The sequence below is a fragment of the Rhinopithecus bieti genome, unplaced genomic scaffold (genome assembly GCF_001698545.2).
Source record: "Rhinopithecus bieti isolate Rb0 unplaced genomic scaffold, ASM169854v2 scaffold_20150, whole genome shotgun sequence".
NCBI lineage: Eukaryota > Metazoa > Chordata > Mammalia > Primates > Cercopithecidae > Rhinopithecus > Rhinopithecus bieti.
The window spans coordinates 2,039,431-2,056,787 of NW_016810565.1; the positions used below are offsets into that span (position 1 = coordinate 2,039,431).

A 17,357-nucleotide genomic window follows, 5' to 3' on the forward strand; every position below is an offset into this window, starting at 1 on the left:
TTTTTTGAGACAGAGTCTCGCTCTGTTGCCCAGGCTGGAGTGTAGCGACTGATCTCAGCTTACTGCAAGCTCCGCCTCCTGGGTTCAAGCAATTCTCCAGCCTCAGCCTCCCAAGTAGCTGGGACTACAGGCATATGCCGTCACACCCGGCTAATTTTTTGTATTTAGTAGAGCTCAGGTAATTCTTAAGCTCAGGCAGTCTGCCAGCTTCGGCCTCCCAAAGTGCTAGGATTACCAGTGTGAGCCACTGAGAGATAAGCACTTTTCTGTGCACAAGTTTAGCATTCCTCTCTTCTTCCTGTTCGCCTCATCAGCCCACAGCAGAGTTGAAAACAACAGTAGTGAGCGAGAGACATAAAGAAAGGCAGCAGAAGCAGTGAGCTACCCTGCCTTTCTACATGACAGACAGATGCCCTGCCACAGACAGGCTCGGGAGAAAAGAAGCTTGGTCTTTGCATGGAGAGTGAAGTGCTGATTACCATATTGGATTAGACTTGTGTGACTAAGTCTCAGTAGGTGAGCCTGCCATACACACATCTTCAGCTACTGTAGCAGCCCTTGGTGGTCCTGGCCCTTGGAGCTCTGCTGTACAACTTTAAGTGTGTCAGCTCTGGGGAAGACTGGCTTGTTTAGGATTCCAGCTGCCTTATTCACCACGAGACTTCAGTCAGGTTGTCTAATCTCTCTGGTCTCGATTTTCTCATAATAGTATTTTCTACTTCTTGGCACTTATATGAGGATTAAACAAAACTAGGTGGAAAAAGTTTAGAATATTTTATTCTAAATATATCTGATAAATATTATCTATTGTTATGACTTTCACTGAGAGTTCAATAGAGGCATATTAGTAAACCGTCCTGGCATTTCTAACGATAGCAATAACGTAAGGAGGATGGAGCAAAGATGTTGATGAATCCGTATTACAATGCTAGATAATACAGATTTTAGTCTAGGTGCTCACAATGGGCAGACCATCACTTGTAGCAGCCCCAGGCCTCAGATCTCCCTCCTGCTGTATTCAGCCCATCTTCACCCTCAAACGCTTCTCCAGATCATGCAGATCAATTTGCCCTTTCTTCCCAGGGAACACTCACATTAATTCATATATTATTTCTTTATCCATGATCTCAGCCCCTATTGTACATGACAGTCTCCTTGAAGACAGAGGCCCTAGGACCACATCTGTTCACCAGCAGGCATTGCTGTAACACACAGTTCTCCAATTCACTTTACTTGTTGACTCAGCAAACGTTTTCCCCAAACACTTGAAGCTTCAGAAGAGAGGCCACAGGCTGGATTGGTGGTTTGTGGATTCAATTCCCCTTTCATTCCTATAAATAGCTGTTTTAATTTGAGGCTGGGGCCCATTTCTATGGGAACCTGGCACTTTCACTGCCTATAAATCAAGGATGTCAATCTCCCTGCTGTCAACCTTTAACCAGAGCCAATTGCACAGGGATTTGCGTTGCCCACTTCAGTGTCCTTGGGCTGTTTCCTTTCTGGTTTGCCTGGTCTTGGCTGAAAGTTCTGGATTCACTTCCCAGGCAACATTAAACTTTCTCTCCCATACATGTTCATGCTCACAACTCCTTAGAGTTTGACAAATTGTTTCAGTTCCCACCAAAGCCAGCTTAGCTTGGCAAATCCATCAAACCTGCCAGCATTTCACAGAGGGAGTGTAGAAGGGAGGATATCTTGTCTCAAATGGGAGCTCCTTTCTAGGTAGAATACTAATACATTTGCGATGTTCTAAGTCACAACGAGTGCCTAGCACATTGTAGGCAACAACAATGACAATAGTTTTTATTGTTTGGGGATGCATATCCAAGGAAATACTCTGAAATGTATTTTAGAAGCATCAACCTTAGCTATATTTTATACTTTGCCATTTTAGTCGTGGCTCAGGCACCTTGGATCTAGTAGCTAGCAGTACATTTGGTACAATACTTCAACAAATTCATTGAGTATTTAGGGAGCCTATTATGTGAAGACATTGTGCAAAGCCAACAGGGGATACCAAGATGAACAACATGAGGTTCTTATCCTAGAGAGATGTTGATACAGTTTGGTTGTGTCTCCACCCAAATCACATCTTGATTTGTAACTCCCGCATCTTCCACATGTCATGGGAGGAACCCAGTGAGAGGTGATTGAATTATGAGGATGAGTCCTTCCTGCATTGTTCTTGTGATAGAGTGAATGGGTCTCACGAGATCTGATGATTCTAAAAAAGAGGAGTTCCCCTGCACAAACCCTTTCTCTCTTTGCCTGCCACCATCCATGTAAGATGTGATTTGCTCCTTGCCTTCTGCCATGACTGTGAGGCCTCCCCAGCCACATGGAACTGAGTCTAGTTATACCTTTTTCTCTTATAAATTGCCCAGTCTTGTCTTTACTAGCAGCCTGAAAGCAGACTAATACAGATGTATAATCTAGAAGATAAGTACACCAACAACTGAGAACGAGCCTTTACTAGAACAAGAGCCATGGGAGCAATAGGTGGTGAGCTCCATGGGTTTAGAAGAGGGGGAGATATCATGACTGGTCCCACAATCAGCAAAGCATTTTTAAGGAGGTGACATTAGTGAAGAAGGATTTTTAGGTGAGAGACAACCTTGGTAAACAATATCTAGGAAGGATTTTCTTCCTAACGAAAAGAAGAACAGGTTGGAGTGAGTGGAGGGTATTGAAGAAGGAAAGAAAGAAAGCCTTGAATCGAGAGTGAGGAAACATTTTTGTCTCAGGCACTAACAGACTATCTGAGCTTAACGAGTCACTGAAGGGCACAGTGCCCAGCTTTATCTGTAAGATAAGAAGTTTGAGTTCTGTAATCTTAATGTCTAGTTGTCTTTTGTTTTTCCTGGCTAAATAGCCAGGACTTTTTAATGCCCTCCAGTTGTGAGATATGTATGTCTGTATGTCTGTGGAGTGGTAAGTAGAGCATTTCTTTTTTTTTTTTTTTTTTTTTTTTTGAGCTGGAGTTTTGCTCTTGTTGCCCAGGCTGGAGTGCAATGGCATGATCTCAGCTCACTGCAACCTCCGCCTCCCAGGTTAAAGTTATTCTCCTACCTCAGCCTCCTGAATAGCTGGGATTACAGGCATGCGCCACCACGCTCAGCTAATTTTTTTGTATTTTTGGTAGAGATGGGGTTTCACCGTGTTGGCCAGGATGTTCTCAATCTCTTGACCTCATGATCAGCCCACCTTGGCGTCCCAAAATGCTGGGATTATAGGCATGAGCCACCGTGCCCGACTTAGTGTCTCTCTTATCTAATAATGGGAAGTTCTCACTGCTTCTCCTTCAAAATGTAATTTTGTTTGTTTGTTTGTTTGTTTTAAGGTCCTAGGTTTGAAAGAGCATGAGCATTTTAGGTTTGTCTTCAGCAAACCCAGCCAGAATTACATTCTCCTGTCAGACATTTTCCGCAGCGTAGGCTGACCTTCTCACTGGCTCGTGAAACACGTCATGAGCCATTTTTCTTCTCACCTTCTTACTGGTTCTCATGTTGATGGGTCCTCCTAATACCCACCTCAGCCAACTGTGCTTCCCCGGCAACAGTTCTTCATGCTGCAGCTCAAATCTCGCCTTCCTTAAAAATCTTCACTCATTTCAGCAGATCCATGGTTTCTTCTGTCTCTCCTTAAGTAGAGAAACTATTTTCACTTTCGGGCATCTGAGCTGTGGGAACTGTCATTTTCATATTGTCTCAGGAGCATAAGTCTCCCAGCAAAACAGCCTGCATGCTCCTTGGTGGGGCATATCCCACACTTGCTTAGTGTCAGCAATGCCTTATTTAGTTCTGAAACATCGGTCTGTCAATGCTTACTGATAAATCATTGTATCATGGAAGCCATAAGACTTCTCTAACTTTAAGTACAAATTCAGATAAGCGAAGAGACTCCTCTACATGACCATGTTACTGTGGAGAGCTGTCAACCAGTTTTCCAGGGAAAACTTGAATTTTTTTTTTTTTTTAATCTCTGGGAGGGAAGGAAGAAGAGGTTAGATATATTTCCTTAGGAAGCTTTCTTGGTTTCCTCATGTCACCTGACTGCTGTATTGTATGGAGATTCACTGCTATACCTCTCCTTTCTGATGAGAGGTGAAGCCAGCTGGACTTCCTGGGTCAAGTGGGGTGTTGGAGAACTTTTCTGTCTAGCTAGAGGATTGTAAATGCACCAATCAGTACTCTGTGTCTAGCTAAAGGATTGTAAATGCACCAATCAGCACTCTGTAGAAATGCACCAATCAGTACTCTGCATCTAGCTAAAGGTTTGTAAATGCACTAATCAGCACTCTGTAAAATGGATCAATCAGCACTCATAAAATAGACCAATCAGCTCACTGTAAAATGGACCAGTCATCAGGATGTGGGCAGGGCCAAATAAGGGAATAAAAGCTGGCCACTGGGAGCCGGCAGTGGCAACCCACTCAGGTTCCCTTCCATGCTGAGGAAGCTTTGTTGCTTCCATCCTGACAATAAATCTTGCTGCTGCTCACTCTTTGGGTGCACACTACTTTTATGAGCTGTGACACTCACTGCAAAGGTCTGTGGCTTCACTCCTGAAGTCAGCAAGACCACCACCCCACAGGGAGGAACAAACAACCCCAGACGCACCACCTTTAAGAACCGTAACATGCACTGCGAAGGTCTGCGGCTTCACTCCTGAAGTCAGTGAGACCATAAACCCACCGGAAGGAAGAAACTCTGGACACATGTAAATATCTGAAGGAGCAAACTCCGGACACACCATCTTTAAGAACTGTAACACTAACTGTGCGGGTCAGTGGCTTCATTCTTGAAGTCAGCGAGACCAAGAACCCACCAGAAGGAACCAATTCCGGACTCACTGGGATGGACTGACCTAGCATGTAAGTTCACCAAAAGGAAGCAATCAACACTTCAGGACTTTCACAGATTTTCCGTGACTGAAAATCAACCTGTCTGGTTCATTAAATGAGTTGTAAATAAGGAGAAGGCAATAGACAATTAGACAAGGTGGTGGGATATATTAATTGACGTTGTGTAAAAGGATTTGGAAGGACTCTGCGTCTGAAAGTTCCAGGGCTCTTCCAGTTGCATTCTTCTCATGGGGCTGAAAGCTAGGATGGCTAAAAGTCCCCACGTGAGTTCTGTGCATTTGAAACAACAGAACTAAAACCCTGAAAACATCCACTGCTAAAAACACACAAAAGTTCCTCTTAAAATAATTTAATACATATTTAAGAAAGGAATTAGGTTCCCTGAAGGAGGCATAATAAGTGGTGAAATTCAGCCATGGAGTCTTGGCCCTAATTTATGCTAAGTGGACAGATTGATGCCAAATTGCAGAGGAATACCTAAGAAATTACCTACCACAGTAACACAAATATCAGAAGAATTTATCATAACTAATGGTATTGCGTTGGGAACCAAAGGAAGGGTAAGGAGTGTGCATTTCTTATAAAGTGCTGACTATATTATTTGCTTCAGGTAATAATTACAGCACCCAGGCTTGCTAAATGGCAGTGGTTAACATGCGAGAGTTGTAAACAAAGACGCTACCTATAGGCAGGTTCAGTTTAATCTTTAGTCTGAATGCGAGCTGCCTGTTTGCGTAACATATCATGTGTCAGTTAGTTCAATCCTCCTGTGATTTGGAGGACTGGAGGTTAGCAGGAGCAAGGGAATGCAGATCCCTAATGCGATCCCACATCACCAACTAAGCCTTTTCTCAAGAGATCTTTGGGGTATCAGAATAAAGTGAGAGCTCAAATAATCACTTTGGATTTCTACAATATCTATCACTCCTGACCTCAAAGCTTACAGAACCGGGGAAGTGGTACACATTTTTTTTTTTGTTTCAAATAAAAACGAAACGAAAGAAGACCACTGGCATATTTTTATTTTTCATATGTCATCTGAGATACTTTATACCCAGTCTCTTATTAACCCTCATGACCATCCTGCTGTGGTAGAATTATTATTTCTATTTTAGAAAGAAAGAATTGAGGTGAGGGAACATCCTGTAAACTTGTACCAGGTCACACAGTTGATAAGCAGCAGAGAGAAGACTACATCCAGATTCAGGACCCTCCTGTCTTACCATCCCAGAGAGATCAGCCTGCTGTTCAGGACAGAACTGTGGCTTCCCTCTCGTGGGCCACCTATTTACCGACAATATTTTGGTCCTTACTTCTTCTGCACTACCACAAAGCCCTGTGGAAGTCACTCTTATGCCATATGACTCAGTGCCCTCATTTGTTAAATGTGTGAACCATTGTTCCAAATATAAATTCAACAGGGTAATTTGGCCAGAGCATTTTTAATGAGGTTAATACTATATTACTGCACAGTGCTATGTATCTAACGTTTGTATGATACACAGCTTGTGTGTGTGTTTCACGAGTGGTCGATTTACATTGATCCATTCACACTCTCATCTCATAGGTATTGGCACATAGATACTGACTGTGACTCCATAGTATCAGTGGCTGGACACAGTTTTTATGGCCGCAGTGCCCCCAGGAATCAGGCTGGGGACATGCACTGGTCCTCACTAACCCCACTAACCCTGATAGGTATTTGCAAGAAGGACTGCTGGCATAGGCTGAAATCTACCAATCTACCTCGGAGCTTTTCACTCACTTAGAGATACTTTTAGTTGAAATTCCCAGGTTGTGACATGGCTATAACCTCAAGGGGTGGTGGAATTATCCACAGCTCCTCCAGGATGGTTTTTATACATGTCTCACGGAAGGAGTATGTCATATTTCACAGTATGTATCTCATTGCCTATGTGCATGACCCCAGAGCCTCCAGCAGGCTGATGAGGCCCACAGTTACAGGATAGCTAATTCATACTGTGATGACACTTCCATTTCCTGGCAACAGGCAAGGCTCTAGGAGTGCTCCTCCATGCTGCCATCAAAGCAGTTTGATTATTCGTCCTCTGATGACTTATTCTGTGTTACTTTACTGTCATTGTCCTCTTTTCATTAAACCGTGAGCTCCTTCCGAGTAAGAACAGCAGCCCCCCCCCCCTTTTTTTTTGAAACCGAGTCTTGCTCTGTCAGCCAGGCCGAAGTGCAGCAGTGCGATCTCACCTCACTGTAACCTCCGCCTCCTGGGTTCAAGCGATTTTCCTGTCTCAGCCTCCCAAGTACCTGGGATTACAGGCATGCGTTACCCTGCCTGGCTGATTTTTGTGTTTTTAGTAAAGACAAGGTTTCGCTATGTTGGCCAGGCTGGTCTAGAACTCCTATCCTCAAGTGATTCGTCCGCCTCAGCCTCTCAAGCTGCTGGGATTACAGGCGTGAGCCACCACGCCTGGCCTGGCCCCTTTTCAGTTGTGTATTGCCTTGCACTTGATCTGGTACCTAGTAAATGCTCAATGAATGGCCATGGAATGAATGGAAAGGGATAGAACGTCCTCACTGGGCATCACTGGCATCAAAGCCACAAGCCCAACCTAATTATTACAGTGCCTGAATCACCAGAGCTAACCCGGAGACATCAGTCTAATTCCCAAAAAGAAGAGGATCTAAGAGCAACACCACGGAGGTCAGAAAATTGGCATTTTGTATCAAGTTAGAATCTGTTGACTGCCTTGTGTTTCCTTTGCTAGTTGTACTTTGGTGTGAGAAATGAGCAGACATGGAGAATGAGAAAGTGACTTAACTTGTGAGGTTTTGGTCCTCGCCCTGCCCCGCAAGGAAGCGGTTCCTTTGTCTTCAGAGTGGCTGCTGCTGTCATCCCGACTGTTGTTCTTTTTCTCTGATAGATACCACGCAGCTCCTTTAATGGAGCGTATAGTATATGCAGAGAGTTGATAAACCTAATGACCAGGAAAGCCACTGTTGGCTTTCTTGACTTTGGACTGACTTCCAGAGCCTAGAGCCTAAAGAAAGTCAGGCAGCGTTCAACTTTATCCTTAGCATAACTTTGCCAGCAGTTTCCCGAAAAGTTTGAAATAATGGCAAAGGAAAACAAAAGGCTCCATAAGAGATGACATCGCTTACGGAGTATGGAGTAAGAGTGTGGGCATGACAGAGCTTTTCTAGGGAGGTCTGAAGAGTAGTCATTTCCTAAAAGAAACTGAATTTGGTGCTTATAATCTGATGACCAGAAAAGAAATGTGTGTGTTGGGAGAAAGGCAGGGGACAGCAAAGGAAAATATTTGCTCCCGAATTTAATTTCCCACGAAGCAGGATCAACTGAGAAAATTTTACAAAGTATATGACAAGAGAGTACTTACAGTGGAAAGATTAGATAGTCTTTGGGCATGGTTTCAAATTCTGACACAGCTCTTACTGTGTGGCTTTAGGCAATGACTGACACTCTCCAAGCCTCAGTTCCCTCCCATGTCATATGGAAAATTATGGCTCTGCAGTGCACTGCAGTAGGAACTAAACAAAATAATACATTCAAGCTCATAGTGAAATGCGTGTCACCTAACGGGTACTCAGTAAATATTTAGGTTCTGGTACCTATCTATAGTGGTGAACATGCAACTTCACATTCTTTCTACCTGGGATACTTTCCTGCTTTCGCAGGTGCTGGGACCTTTTTATCTATTAAACCCTACAAAGGAGGATCCATCTCTGTGAAACTTTCTTGACTCTCCAAACGGAGTTACTCTCCTTCCTCAGGTCTGCATCCCAGTTTTATTATCACACTTACATTATTGTATGCAACACCATGTATTGCAATTATTTGTATATTTGCCTTTACCTATAATGTGCTCTTTGAAACAAAAGCCTCTTGTCACATTCTTCTCTATGACCTGAGGTAAGTAGGGGTTGTGTTATGAATACTCTTAAGTCATAAGTAGGAGACAACTTGGTAGTTTATTTCAGTGTGGATAAATCTGGGAAAGTGGAATGCTTTTGATGGGGACTACAATGGTATATTGGAAGGGAATATTATGAAAAGATAATGTGGTGGTCAGGCCCAAGGTCAGCCAAACAAAGCTAGTACTTCCAATAAACTGAAATTGTAGAGAACTGGTTGTACTTTCACTACTGAAGGGAACTATTCATTCACATCAGGCCTTCAGATTATTAAAAACTCTTGTATGCTCTATTGGGAAACTAAGAGATATAATTAAAAATATATAAATATGTCCTTGAAAACTAACTCAGCAATATTTATGGGTAATTAGGCGAGTGTAAGAGAAAAATAGGAGGAATAAGGAATGAGTTCAGTGGTTTCCATCTGTGATTCAGGTGAAAAGGCTGTGTGGAGAGAAACAGGGGATCCATCTGGGGTCCTGGGGCTTTGTGTAGGAGTACCATTGTTTCATGAAGAAATAAACACACCTGTGCCCGGAGCTTGCCAGCAAAGCCAATCTGTTTTGCATTTTAAACTCCACTCAATTATACAATCTATGGGTCTCTCTGGAATACAAGTGTGTCAGGACAACATCCCCCCATCTCCAAATTGGTGGTAACAACCCAATACCATTGCCCAAGCTAATGCTTTTATCAAATGTGTGTGTCTGCAGAGCTTGCCAGCCTGGGTAGCAGCATGAGGATCTTAGTGTGGTTCCCATCTCATCCCATTGACTAGGATCTAGTATGCCTAGTAGTGTAAAATCTGAAGCAAAAGTAACATGAATTAATAAAAAGGCTTTGAAATTTTGAACAGTGGTTGCCTTTGAAAGTCTGGAAGAGTAAAGGTGAGGAAAATCATCGTATGGGTATTTTGTATAAAATGAAGCAAAAGAAGAAAAAAAAAAACAAGCCCACCATGTCATTTTCCTGGGATTTTTTTAAACTAGTGTATGAAAAACCATTGTGTATTGTGTGTGTGCATGTTGAGAGGGCAGTGGGATTGGTGATAGTGGTCTCTAGACCCAGTTCAATGTGTTCATTCAAATTCTTATGAAGCAAAAGCCCACAATTTTGAAAACTGTTTTAAAATGATTTTAAGTTATTTATTTGCTTTTTCAACGTAATGTGACTTTCTTAAGGTTAAGGTCTAAGACTAATATAGGACAAGTGTAGAACTAATGCTCCTTACAGTGTCTGGAACATGATAGACAGCCAATAAATGATTACTGATTAAGCGAAAGATTGGGAGGGAGTAGAAAAGGAAAGAAAGGGAGAGAAAGAGGGAAAGAGAGAAAATGTCGATTACTAACATCTTCTGATAATTCCTAAAGTTTTTTGCACTTTTGGAATTAGCTATCCATGGAAATTTATCCCTGTGTGTCCCATGATCTAGGATAAGGGTTGACAGCCTATAGTGCTTGTGAAGGCATTCAAACCAACTGGCACTAGTGTATAATCTGGCATAAACTAACACATTCACTCTCATGCCCTGATTTTCTAAGACTCAGAATGTGAACTAACAATCTGACTCTTCTCAATTAGAACCTCCCAAATCTCTCCTGATTCATCTTGCCCAAGACTATCTTTCACATTTGGCATCACCTCCACCCACCAGTACATATAGTTACAGGATTCTTTCCACGTAAGTCATGTGTATTCTAATGTGATATTTTAGAGAAAATGGCCCCATGCTTTACTGTGTAAACCAAAGGGGTCACTCCAGAGATGCTCATTTCAATCCAGGTTGTGGAAAAGAGGTACCAAGGTTTGTTTGTATATCTTAATGTATCTGCAGTTATTGGCTTGTCAGCTGCAGTATAGTCAGACATTGCTCCAAGTGCCTACTCAGAATGTTATAAAATTCAGAAAGTCAGAGAGTCTGAAGCAGAGGCCAGTCTTTCCCATTAGCCAAGTCATTTTGGTGTTACCATGAGCTGTCCAAGCAGTAATCACTAGACACATGGGGCTATTTAAATGTAAATGTCAGTGAATAAAATAAAACAAAATAAAATTTTAATTTTCAGTAGCACCAGTCATATTTCAAGTACTCTGTAGCTCCATGTGGCTAGTGCTACCATACTGGAGACAGCACAGATGAAGAACACTTTTATTATTGCACAAAATTCTATTGGGCAGTCCTGTAAAACTCATGTGCTTTGGAAAATTTGAAAGAACTGGAGGATACATTTAGGAGACCATCATAATATTTTTGGCACTGGTAGCATTACTGGAAACCAGAAAAAGTTCGTTTATTTTTTTTGTGCTAAAAGATTTTCATGATGTTTGAGACCTCTTATTATTAATAAGATAGATAACTGTGGCCAAATAAACTTGTGTTTACTTTGTATTTTATTATTTTTTTCAGCTCACTATGCTGTGCTTTTGTTTCTGGTTAAATATTTGCATTGTTGGTCATTGGGCCTGAAATTCCATAGAATATAGAGCTGATTTTCCATTCCCTCTTCTGCCATAACAGATGCAAAAACGGCAGGCTAGTAGCAGGCACATGTTGGGACAAGTGTGACCCGAATTGTGCTTTGCCCATTTATTTTTTTATATAAGCAAATCTCTTAAGGGGGTTATGTGGCCCAAATGTTTATAAAATTTATGGAACTGAAACATCTGAGAAATGTTTCAGCTGTATAGTCAACTCATGAGTAACTATGAGTTGTCCTTTTCTTTCTCCTTTCAAGTTTCCTTTTCTTCCTTATTCCTTTCTCTCTTTTTTCATTTCTCTCTTCCTCCCTCCACCCCTAAACACATAGCTGTTGCATGTTGCTGAGATCTGGGAAGAGGTCAGTGAATATGACAGACACAGTGCCTGCTGTCATGGAGCTCACAGTCGGGGAAAAAGGCAACAGAAAATTACCTACAAAAGTATTTGTTTAAGAACATTCTGATAAGTATAATAAAGGAAGAATATAGGATGATAAAGAAACAAGCAAAAAACCATGATGACGGGGAAACTTGACTCTGCCTGGAAGGTAAGACAAGAAATAATAATGAATACTGATAGGTGGATCTTTGGTTTACCCTTAATTAACTAATGGGCCTTTCTTCTTCCTACATGACAGGACAGGCGAAGTGTGCTGTGCAACCACACAACACTACTGATGTTTCTTGCATGAAGTCTGAGCCCCTCTGAGCCTTGTGACCTAAATTGCAAGGCTGGTCTCACGAAGCTGTTCTCAGAGCAAGAGTTAAGAATTACTGCAGGTGAGAAGTCTGGAAGATAGTTGGGAATGGATGTGGAGTGTGAGGGTGCTACTGTGAGCCATTTTCTATTACACAAAAATAAATTTGTTCTACCTAAGGTTGGGAGGGGAGAGATAAGAGCACACAATATTTCTTTGTCGGCAGTTATGTTTTCTTGGCAGCTTTGTTACTCTGGACCCATCAATGTCAACTCATTGATCCCAACTTAGCTTGTTGGCTCTCTCCACTGGTTTAAAAAAAATGTTTCTAAATGATACTGCATCCCATGAAAAAATATATTCAGCTGTCCCCATTTCTGTAGACTTTCCCTGACTTCTGCAGCTACATTATGAGTTGTGCTTTTGTCTTTATTCTTATTCTTTTTGTCTTTATTACTGCTCTTTTTATCATAGCATCTTCATCTTTTACCTCCATCCTGCTCAGAATCTGACTTACGATAAGGAATGTGCTGTTAGTTGCTGATGCCTATGAAATTCGGAATGATTGCTTATTAAAAAGTTCAGGGTAATCCTGAAATATGATAATGTGCTAAAATATATGTAACATCTTTCTGATCGTGTGTGTGCTTGCATGTGTGTGTGTGTACATACGGTTGGTCTTTCCTCAAATGCGCTCACGCAGTGTCACTTTTGGAATGCAGTTGTCTCCTCAAAGTGGCTATCAAGGGAATTAGGACTCAAATTAAGGATTATTAAAAAGACATTCACACTGAAATATGTTATTACTGCAAAAGCTGTTCTTGCATTAACAAAATGAAGTTAGTGGAACAACTGGCATTTACAGTGGAGGCTCTAAATCAAAATTCTGCAAAGCAGCCTTGTTTTTCCACTCCAATGGCATCCTTCTCTCCTCTGCAATTCTGTCACCATGAACTTTGGCAAGCACCTCATTTTATGGAATACCAGGCAGGCTCAGAAACCAGTAGAATGTTGGCTACTGCTTCCCACATTTCCACCTAACACTAACTGTTTCCTTTTTGGCTTTTGGGATCTTGGCACAGCAGAAATTTGAGGCTTTGGATGGTGGGTCTGGGAATCGAGCACTATTGTAATTTGTCTAGTAAGCTATTTGACTGGCACTGTGATATATGGTGGGGCTACCAAATAAGAAAGACACGTGCCTGATCTTCAAGACCAAAAATGTTGCAGCTTTTCCTAAACTCAGTTTTTCTCCGGTATTCTCTAGCTCGCTTGTTAGTTTAGATATTATTGGGTCATTCTGTTGGCAATCAGGGCCTAACCCTTGCTTCCTCCCTCTTCTCACCCACCACTCCTGATATCACCCACCTCCCAGACACATCATAACACCTGCTCTTAGCCTCCTCAATCTTTCTTGAATCTGCCCTCCCTCTAGTGCTCTGGTGTTTGCCTCATCAATATTGTCATCATTTTTTGCCTTTATTATTGCAGTATCCCTTGACCAGCTACACTATATTCAGTTTCCTCCTCTGTCTGTCCTCTCTACTTCTATTCTCCCCAAAGAATCCATCCACCAAAACTCAGAAGTAAAATGTAAATTGGGTCACATTATGTTTTTTAACCCAGTTCCATCAATAGTTTACAGTGGGCATAGGATTAATTTTGAGAGCTTGTTTGCAGATTGGAGCAGAGGAGCACAGCTACTTGTATGCCCTTGGCCAATGAACGGTCCTCCTCTATGGGGGATAGTCATCCTCTTCGAGTGCGCATGCAGCTTCAGGAGGCACACACATGGAGCGGTGAGGGGGCAAGGGGACTTTTGCCTGGCCAGCCAGATCAGCCAAATCAACCCTGGGATCAATGGGATGACGTATGTTATAGGTAGATCACCCTCACATCCAAGTTTGAGTAATTTAACTCTATTAGGACCTTGGCTAACTTTTCATCTGATTCTATATTCTGAATTTTATGTAGTTTTCTATGGAATACTCCACCACGACGTGGTCCCTCTCTCCTTCTCTCTCACTTTCTCTGTTACACACATGCACATGCACACACACACACTCTCTCTCTCACATACAAGGATGATGCCTTTAAATTCAATAATTGTTGCCAGAAGAAAGTCTTCACTGAATCCCCAGATGTCCAGGCTGAGTAGGAAACCTTTTTTCTGTGCTCTTAGAAAATGTCTTTATTGAGATACAATTTATACCATGTATTTTATCCATTTAAAGTATACAATAGAGTTTTTTTTAGCATTCACAAATAGTTGCTAAAGGCATTGCTAAAGGAATGTTTTAGAACATTTTCATTAACTCCAAAAGATACTTCGTACCCATTAAGAGTCACTTCCTACCTCCCACCAAATCCCCATCCCTGCTCAACTACTTGCTATTTTACATCTTGTCTCAGTAGATTTTCCTATTTGGGACTTTCCTTATGAACAGAATCATAAAATATATGATATTTTGTGACTGATTTCTTTTTCTTTGCATGGGGTTTTTAAGGCTCATTTATATTGTAGCATATGTCATTTCTCATTTCTTTTAACGACTTTTAAATTTAAATATTACACTGTATGGATATGACACATTTGATTTATCCATTTATCTATTAATGGTTTAAATTTATCTAGTTTGACTTTATCTAGTTGGGTTATTTTATTGCTTGTGTCTTTGGAGTCATATCTAAGAAATCATTGCCTAGTACGAGGTCGCAAAGACTTACTTGAATATTTATTTTAAAAGATTTTGTTTACATTTTAGCTTTTATACTTAGATGTGTGAACAATTTTGAGTTAAGTGTGTGTGTGTGTATTTTATAAGACAGAGATCAACTTTGTTTTTGTACAGGTGGATTATCCAATTGCCCAGCACCTTTGATTAAAAAGATAATTCTCATACCTCTCTTCCTATTGAAATGTATGGGAATTCAATGCCGTTGAATTCCCATACAAGTAAAAAAGTAAAAAAGAGGGAGAAAAAACATTCCAAAAATTTTCCAAAAAACAATGACTGGAAACATCCTAAATTTGACAAAAAATATTAATCTCCACGTTTAAGAACATCAAGAGGCTGGGTATGGTAGCTCGCGCCTGTAATTCCAGCACTTTGGGAAGCTGAAGTGGGCAGATCATAAGGTCATGAGTTCAAGATCAGCCTGACCAACATGGTAAAACTGTCTCTACTAAAAAATACCTTGTTGAAAAATAATTGACAATACGTGTGAGGTTTTATTCCTGGATTCTCAATTATTTCTCATTAATTTATATGTCTATTCTTATGGTAATAACACACTCTCTTCATTACTGTAGTTTGGAAGTAGGTTTTGAAATTGGGAAATGTGAGCACTCCAACTGTGTTCTTCCTTTCCAGAATTATTCTGGGTCCCTTACATTTTTATATAAATGTTAAAATCAGTTTGTCAATTTTGGTAAAGAAATTAGTGGGACTTTTGACTGAGATGGTATTTAATTTGAAGATTATTATTATTAACATTTTGAGACAGTATCTTGCTCTGTCACGTAGCCTACAGTGTAGCGATGTGAACATGGCTCACTGCAGCCTTGACCTTATAGGCTCAAGCGAGAAGATCCGTTTTGGAAGAATTGCCATCTTTACAACATTATCTTCCCATCCATGAAAATTGAATGTCTCTCCATTAAAGAAAATTGAAGGTTTTCTTTAATTTCTTCTGATGTTTTGTAGTTTTTCTTTAGAGCATATATTTTCTCCTTTCATTAAATTAATTTTAAGTATTTTATTCTATTTGATGATATTATAATTATAATTGTTTTCTAAACTTCATTTTTGCATTGTTCATTTCAAGGATGTAGAAATTCAGTTGATTTTTGTATATTGATCTTACACCCTTCAACCTTGCTGCACTTGTTAGTTGTAACAGCTTTTTAGTGGATTCCTTGGTATTTTCTGCATACAAAATCATGTCATCTGCAAATAGAAATAATTTTACTCTGGATGATTTGATGTCTTTTCTTTGCATAATTGTCTTGAATAGAACATCCAATACTGTGTTGGACAGAATTGGCAAGAGCAGGCATCCTTGTCTTGGTACTGAACTTGAGGGAAAAGTATTCTATCTCTTCACTATTAAGTGTGGTGTTAGCTGTGGGTGTTTTTTGCATAGATATCCTTTGTCATTTTGAGAATGTTTCCTTCTAATCATAGTTGGTTGAGTGTTTTTGTCACGAATATGTGTTGAAGTTTTTCAAATACTTAGTTCAGCATCTATTTGGGGGATTATTTCTTTCTATTTCTACTGAGAGAGTATGTCATATTAATTGATTTTCTTGTTAAATTTATTTTACTTTTCTGGGATAAATTCCAGAAAGTCATAGGAGTAATCTCTAGATCACTAAATCCAATAACTGTTCCTTACACTTTATTCTCTGACCTCTCTAAAGAATTTTGATACAGGTCTATGTACATTTTCTGTTGATTCTGTAGTTTGTATCTTTCTAGGAATTTATACATTTCCTCTAGGTTTTCTAATTTGTTGGTATATAGTTGTTCTTAGTATGCTCTTAGTTTTTATTTCAGTAAGGTTGCTACTAATATCTCTCTTTCTTGATTTTATGGATGTGAGGGGGATGTGGCTGTGACATTTGCCACCCCATTGATCGCCAGGGTTGATTTGGCTTACCTGGTTGGCTCGGTGACAGCCCCCCTCAACACTGCATGTCCGTCCCTCCTGAAGCTGCACGCTCAGTGGAAGAGGATGACCATCACCCATAGAAGAGGATGGGTCTTCGGTCAAGGGTCTACAAGTAGCTGCGCTCCCCTGCTACAACATCCAAACAAGCTCTCATTCTTGATTTTATTATTTTAAGTCCTTTCTTATTTTTCTTGGTCAGTCTAGCTAAAGTTTGTCAATTTTGTTGATCTTTTCCAACAACCAGCTCTTATTTTCATTGATTTTCACTATTGTTTTTATTTCTGTATTTCATTAACTTTCATGCTAACATTTATCATTTCATTTCTCTGTTTTAGGCTAGCTTGCTCTTCTTGTACTAGTACCTTATTTGGAAAATTAGTTTCCTGATTTTAGATCTTGTATACTTTTTCTGCTTTCTTCTCAATTTATAGCTATAAATACTGTAAGTTGAGAAGAAAGCAGAAGAAATATACATTTATATAATTTTATAATTTTATACTTATATAATTAACTTTTCTGGTGCTGTGTTTTATAGTATTTGTAGGTATAAATTGAGAAGAAAGGAGAAGAAATATACTTTTTAAATAATTACTTAATTAACTTTTCTGGTGTTCTTTTATTTTACAGTATTTGTAGTTATAAATCTAGAAGAAAGAAGAAATATACTTTTTTATAATTACATAATAAATTTTTCTGGTGCTCTTTTTTTTTCACGTTGGTTCAGTTAACTTTTT

At 40.2% G+C, this 17,357-nt stretch overlaps 1 long non-coding RNA gene across 1 annotated transcript in view; it reads left to right on the top strand.

Moving 5' to 3' along the window:
- LOC108542294 (uncharacterized) overlaps positions 1-17,357 on the top strand; it is an 88,376-nt gene that overhangs the window by 51,301 nt on the left and 19,718 nt on the right. Inside the window, exon 3 of the long non-coding RNA XR_001889222.1 lies at positions 11,890-12,031. This is a non-coding gene — a long non-coding RNA (uncharacterized LOC108542294). The remainder of the gene's footprint in view (positions 1-11,889; positions 12,032-17,357) is intronic.